Here is a 7,368-nt window from a genome sequence, read left to right as displayed (position 1 = left end):
GAGGGTGGCAGAGCCGCCGGGAAGTCGGTCCGCGTCTCGCTATTGTCCTGTGCTTTTGGGGACGGGACTCAGTCCGGTGGGACTCGGGGAAAGGCCAGAGCAGGGTCGCAGGCGGCGCGCGGGCCCTGGGATTTCCGTGGGTGCCGGGGCAGGAAAAGACCGCCAAACCCGGCCTCTGCCCCGGGAATTTAGCCGACAGCCTGCATGTGTGTGCGGACTCCGGATACGTCTTGGCAATGGTTCTGCTCTCCAGTTGAGCTCGTTTCAGTCCAGAGTTTGGCTCTGGGAAAGCAGGGCGACCCGGTGATCCAGTTTTCTGTAGTAGAGCACTGTCACCATGGGGGGCGGGGGGCGAGTGGGGAGCGGGCCCAGGTGGCCTTTAGCTCTCTGAAGCCTTCTCAGAAGTGGCCGGGCCCAGGGACGCTGTCAACTTGGTAAAGTCCTTCCGTGCCGCCGCCTTCCCCCGCCGCGCACCATGTGGATTTCATATAAAGCTGTGCGCATTCCAGAAGTAGGGGGAACGGCGCAAACAGCGGCTGGAGCCGGTCCTGCCCCTAATGGCTGTGCTCGTCGCCTGGCCGGGGCCGACCGCGCCTTGGACAACACCCACGTGGAGCTTGTAGGCTTTGCCTAAAAAGAATGAGTCTTTCAAGTCTCCACCCACAGAGAGTGCTGACCTTGTTGGTTGACCTCCGTGGGCCGTCTGGTGAAGCCTGTAAGACTCCTTCTTAGAGTAAGACTTTTTAATCACATAGAATAAAATCCGCAGGATTACCAAGGAAATCAGTTATGTTCAAATACTGATACAAATATTAAAAATTGTATGAAGTAACATACTGTGTATTTTTAGCCATTTTAAATGTAAGGTGTAACATTGGATCCAGTGGTGGGGGGAGGGTCACGTAATGTCTGAACTTTCAAGATCATGAGGACTGAACAGTATTTGAAGACACCCACAATGACTAAAATGTGAGACTGTCAGTGACTCCTGTTGGTGGCAAGGTCATTACGAGTTCTTACTGCCAGGCTCTGTTGCCTGCATTCATAATGGAAAGAAATGCTAAATATCGCTTAGGACTTATTGAAAATAAAAATGAAATTTCTCTTTTTCTCTTCTTAACAGACCCACTGAATTCTATTCATGAGTCCCAAGTTCAGAACCCCTATGTTAAATTTGGGACCTCCTGCCCTTTTTTATTTGTGGCATCAGACTAACCACATTACATTCTGAAGACTAGAAAGCCTATTGCTGGAAAAATAAAAAACAAAATCAAAAAAAGATTCCTGTCAAACCTTCCAGTTCTATTTGGGTTTACTCTGCATTTCAGTGAGAAAGAATTCCAGAGCTCTCACAGTTGTTGTTTCTGCCCCCCCCCCCCTCCTGGGTTCCCAGAAAGCTGACGGTGAAGTGGAGATTAGGAGATTAGGCAGCCAGTGATTTCTTTGGGGAGGGCTCCTCACTTCCACACCTACCGAGGGAGGGAGGTGAAGGACTGAGTCGAGGCTGAGCGGCCAGCAGAGGTCTCAGCTGGCCTCTGGGAGCTCCGGAGGTGGGGGTGGCTTTCCAGAGCTGCCTCTGGTGTTCCCCAGATGCCTAGGCCTCTGTGCCCTAGCAGCCATCAGTCACTGGGTAAGGGCTGCCCTGGAAGGAAACGTGATCCTGCGCCAAGCAGTGTTTCAATGGAGGCAGTCCTCAAAGAGGGCCGCCAGCCCAGGGCTGGTCCCAGGAGTTGAGGGGCATCTCGTGTGTGATGGCCCTGAGTGAAAAGGTGAATGGACAGGGATGTGTGACCAAGCTAGACGATCTGCAGGTCCTGGGTACTTGGCTAGGACTATGAACACTCACCAAGAAGGAGAACAAGTATTGGGTGAGTATAACTACGTGTGTCAGGGGACTTGCTAGTTTTACGTTATTTAATCCTCAAAACTGCTTGCCCTTCTTTCCAGATGAAGAAATAATAATAAACACTGGTCCCAGAATTCCAAAATCCTACCAGATGTTTCCACCCAAATGCCTATCTGTCACTTCAGATTCCACGTGGCAAAGTGAAAATCACTCACCTCCCTCCTCCCTTCGGATTCTTTCATGACTTGCTTTTCCTTGTTCATGGTAGACTTCCTTGAGGCTGCCTTACCCCTCCCTTTTATTCATTTATTCTACAAATATGTTCCAAGTGCCTATTATGTACCAGGCACTATGTTAGGCACTTAAAATACAAGCGAACAAAACAAAGAATCCTATCTTCAGGGAGTTTACATTCTAGCAGGGTAGTGGGACCAAGAGAATAAACAGCAAACATAATAATTAAGTAAATTATATATTATATTATATTAGGAGGTGATATACTACCTAATGTCAAGGGTCTGGGATGGAGTAGGTATACGAGTCTGGAATCTAGAAGAGAAGCCTAGGCTTTAGGTGTAAATTGGGAGTCATTGGCACATAGATGGTATTTAAAACAGGGCAACTAATGTAACCCCAGCAGGGGAGTATATGCAAATAGAGAAGAGGTCCAAGGGAGCCTCCTTTGGGCCAGGGAAGAGGAGGAGTCAGCAGTGGAGACTGACAGGGTGTGTGGCCAGTGAGGTGAGAGGAAATGGAAAGGAAGTGGAGTCCTGGAAGCCAAGTGAGGAAAGAGTCTCAAGAAGGAGGGAGTGAACCACTGAGGTTAAAAAGTGAGGACTGAAGAATTGCCCCTTGGCTTAAGTAGCACAGTGGTCAGTTCCCCATTTCACCTTCACAGCAGGCCCTTGCATCTGTATCTTTCTTGTGCTGTTGCAATGACACTTTCCAACTGCGTTAAGTTTCTTTCTTTCTTTCTTTTTTTTTAATGTTTATTTATTTTGAGAGAGAGAGGGCTTGGGAGTACTCATCTGCTCAGGAGAGAGAGAGGAGAGAAAGAGAATCCCAAGCAGGCTCCATGCTGACAGCCAGAGCCCAATGAAGGGCTCCACCTCACCAATTGTGAGATCAGGACCTGAGCTAAAATCAAGAGTCACACACTCAGCTGACTGAGCCACTCCGGGGCCCTTATGTTCAGTTTCTTTAGTGCCCTCCCCCCATCCTGGCTTCAGCGGTCCCTGGACTCCTTGACCTGGATTCAGGGCCTCAGCCTACCAATTTAGCTTCATTTCCAGCTTTGCCTTTACACTTCTAAGAGAGCAGAATATGTCTTTCTTTGGTCCTTCACTCATTCTTTTATTCTTCCACTTTATCCATCTCTTACCTCTCAGATTCTCTCCCATTCTCTAGGCCCTTCCTCCTTCCTGATTGACCAACACTAGTGGACTGCATTCACCTGTCAGACCTTTAGAACTCTTCTGTCACTCCAATATTGTCTGATTTGGAACTTAATATTGGTAAATGTTCGCATACCTTCACTTCATCTGTTCAACGGGAGTATCAGTAGGGAATATGAAAAGAGTGGAGTATCTGGCGCCCAATACACGTGGGCTTGAATCTCTGTTCTATTTACCTATTGGAGATCCTAGGTAAGTTATCCAACCTCTGAACAGAAATATCATTGCTCTTCTCATGGAGTTGTGAACATTCATTGAATTAACGTATTTAGACAGCTTATCACATAGTAATGTGCTCTAAAACTGCAGGCTTTCTTCTATATTGAGAGCAGAGATTGTGTCTTTTTTGAAAAAGCCCGAAACCCTTACTCTATACTTTATTCTGTCATAATTTGGTACTATACAGTTAATGTAGCTTTTGAGAAAAGGTGTCTCATATGTAACAAGCTAACGCTAGCTTTGTCAAAGGCTTCTACAAAAAATATGCCCCCTGTGCTTTTACATAACCAACCATAAAATCTGTCAGGGTGAAAACTCCCTGGAATTTCTTAATGTACTGGGAAGTGCAGCTAGGCAGGAGAAAGCATTCCAAACAAATAGTGTTTAAGCTTTCTGGCCATACAAGTGTTCTTAGTGTAATTGAAGTGCAACTTATCTATATAAACACACAACATAGTTCAGAAGCAAGTGAAATTAACAGAAGCACCTGTTCTTTCCATTACTCTTGATCATGAGCCAGGCTGTGATAGCTCATCCCGTTCCTTTGGAAGCAACCTACCTGTTGGCAGAACCTATCTGACCCTTGTGGTGGTTGCATATGGAAATCAAGGCCACCTTTGTGGGTTGTTTCTTGCAGCAGCGTATGGACTTGGCTTTGCAGTATTGTTAGGAGGTGGTGCTACTCTTATGCCTACCATTTGCTGCATTGAAACATCCAGCGTTGTGGATTAGTGTTAATTTACCGTTTGTCCATCAGGGCAGCAATCTTGTCAAGGTCCATACCCCTCCGTGTAGCACCCATACGCTCAACCGAATGGCCATGGCCTCTGTTCTCTTGCCCATTGTTCCTGCAGTTTGAACCCTTGCACTCACAGCATCAACCCTAGCACTCCCGCTTGAGAAATTAATTGCTTGGTTCTTTTGGCAGAGTTAATTTTCAGTGTGTGTTCTGGAAACATTTGTGTTGCTCTCCTGAATGGACTTTTTTTTTACTCTCAGCTTTTTCAGCCTTTCTTTCTTCTTTTTTTTCTTAAGTTTATTTGTTTTGACAGAGAGTGTGTGTGCATGCACACTCAGGGGAGGAGGTGGGGAGAGGCAGAGAGAGGGCAGAGAGGGAAAATTCCAGTGTCAGTGCAGAGCCCAATGTAGGGCTTCACCTTATGAACCAAGAGATCATGGACCTGAGCTAAAATCAAGAGTCAGATGCTTAACCGACTGAGCCACCCAGGCATCCCTCAGCCTTTCCTTCTTTATCATATTTCTTGACATTTCTATTAAGCTCTTTCACAGAAAACTTCAAGTTAAATAGGTGTTTCTCCATGTTCAACATAGTCCCGTGACTTTCCTTAGAGGTGGCAGCTCCAAGCAGTGGCCCCAGTTTGCTAGGAGGGCACTCGGGGTTCCATCCTAGTTCTGAGAGGCAGCCCACCCAGCTTCCAGACATCAGGTCCTATTCCTGTTGCTGTCAGTCATAGGGGACCGCACCGACTGGCACATGGGAAGTTTATGACTCTCTCGGTCAAGCCCAGGGCCAGCACCTATGGTCCACAGTTTGTTCGCAGCACAAGGGCCATGACCGAGGGGACAGTGGGAGCTGGAGCCCAGCCCACAGGCCACTCTCCAAGCCCTAAACCTCAGTCTGGGGCTGAGGCCACTCAGAGGAAAGGGCACCTGCATTTGATTTGCCCCAAGGTGCCCCCTGGTCTTAAAAGATCATTAATTTCCAGTTGGGACTAAAATGAAATTGAGTGATTATGGTGATGCAACTTTTGGTTTTTTTAAGATTTTATTTTTAAGTAATGTCTACACCCAACATGGGGTTTGAACCCAAGACGCTGAGATCAAGAGTCACATGCTTTACTGACTGAGCCAGCCGAGTACCCCAATTGATCAACTTATAGTTGAGGTCAAATCACTTCTTACCTTCTTTTGTTTCTGGTCTTGTTATTTCTAAAATGAAGAGATTTGACAAGATTACCCCTGAGCTCCATTTTATCTTATTTTTTTAATGTTCTTTGAGTGACCAGGGATTGATTAATGCATTGGTATTTCAAGACAGTGGATATTTTTTCTCATAAAATGCAGTGCAAGGTGAAGATAGGTCGTCTGGTCACTCAGCAAACAATTTATTGCCTAATATGTCAGGCAGAGTGCTAGGCTTCAGAGGTACAGATTGAAACAAAAGCAGTTTTGGCTTTCAGTTTACAGTTTGCTGGGGAAGGCAGACTTTGAACCAGTGATTATACCCATAAGTGACCAATTGCTGCCACAACAAGTGCTATGAGGGGGAGGTCCGCATACTGTGGTGGCACCTGGGCTCGCTGGAGGGGTCAGGTCCCCGCTGGAACCACAGAATGAGTAGAGGTGAGCCCTGTGAAAATGGCAGGCGGGCAGGACTACTTCAAACCGAGGCAACGTTCCTGTGCACGCCCCCATGAGCGTGGAGGGAAGGAGCGTGTAATGTCACGGGAGAAGGCCACTGTGAGCAAGGGCAGCGGTGCCGGGCCCAGGAGAGCTAAGGCCGACCTTGTAACCCCTGCGTCAGAGCCCTGCAAGGGTTTCCCTCCCTCTGCACGACACCCAGACTTCCCACGCCGCCCAGCTGTGTCTCCGCCCCCATCCCGCGTCGATTCTCACCCGCCTGCAGGCCGCCCCAGCTTGCTCTCTCTCCCGCCACCGCCAGCTTGTCCCCTCTGGGGCTTGGCGCTGGGCTTCCCTCTGCCTGGGACACATGGCCCTGCTCTTCTGTGTCCGCACCTTCCTGTTGCGCAGCCTCTGCTCACACGCAGACCCCCATTTGTGATTTTTTTTTTTGGCATGCTGTTTTATTTACATTGCGGTATGCATCCACCACCTAAAACCAGATTGTTTGTTTGTTAGTTTACCTGTTTGTGGGCTCTCTTTTCCGCTACAGCCTGAGCCCTGGGAAGGCAGGGTCTGGTTTGCCATATTCATCCCCATTTCCTCCATTCACTAGGTCTGAGGCACATAGTGGATGCTCTATTATGATTTATTGAATGAATGAATGAATGAATGAATGAAGCCTAGGCATTTGTCATCAGCGGGATGCTGTTAGAGCTTTCTAAGTAGATGAGTTACATGATTTATTTATAAAAGATTCCAACTTTCTTCAAGGAATAGATGGCATGGGAGAAAAAAGAAGGGGGAAGAAACCTATGGATTAAAAGAGATTTAAGAGACACGTTAACCAGATGCCAGGAGAGGACCTTGTCAGATCACGATTGAAACAAGGTGACCATAAAAGGACATCTTTGAGACAAATTGCTTTTCTAGAAGAGATACATATGGAAATAATTGGCAGGTGAAAAAATTTGATGCCTGAGGTTTCATTTAAACGATTTCAAAAAAAGAAAAATTAAATATGCCCATGTGTGCGAGGAATCGGTAAAATGGAAACTGGAGCTCGTTGATAACTGGGAGCCACCTCATGAGTATATGGATGTTCGTTACACTGTTCTGTGTTTGTTGAATTTTTCCCTTGTCAGTAGTCTGGTTTTAAACATTAAAAAAAAAAATTACACTGCCTCCCAGCCAGAGGATTTGGGGGGCAAGGTGGAGGAGAAAGATTGAATTCCAGGTCAGAAAGGCCTGTTGCCAGGGGTCAGAGGAGAGGTATGTGGATGAGGGTGGTGGGTTCCAGACCTATCTGGAAGGTGGGAACAAGCAGGATTGCTCATGTGTTACCTCACGTTCGAACTGCAGCTTTGCCGGGTAGCTCAGGAGGGCCATTAGAGGAGGAAACCAACGTGTGCAGCTAAGGGACTGGTCACTATTCACTCAGTTAAGTATGAGCTGGGGGCAGGGGCGCCTGGGGGCTCAGTTGGTTGA

At 47.4% G+C, this 7,368-nt stretch overlaps 1 protein-coding gene across 1 annotated transcript in view; it reads left to right on the top strand.

Moving 5' to 3' along the window:
• Positions 1-7,368, top strand: part of NID1 (nidogen 1) — a 78,337-nt gene that overhangs the window by 500 nt on the left and 70,469 nt on the right. The gene's annotated exons all lie outside the window — the stretch shown is intronic.

Source organism: Suricata suricatta, chromosome 2 (genome assembly GCF_006229205.1).
Source record: "Suricata suricatta isolate VVHF042 chromosome 2, meerkat_22Aug2017_6uvM2_HiC, whole genome shotgun sequence".
NCBI lineage: Eukaryota > Metazoa > Chordata > Mammalia > Carnivora > Herpestidae > Suricata > Suricata suricatta.
The sequence above is the reverse complement of the archived record's forward strand: the minus strand, read 5'-3'. Positions and strand labels throughout refer to the sequence as shown.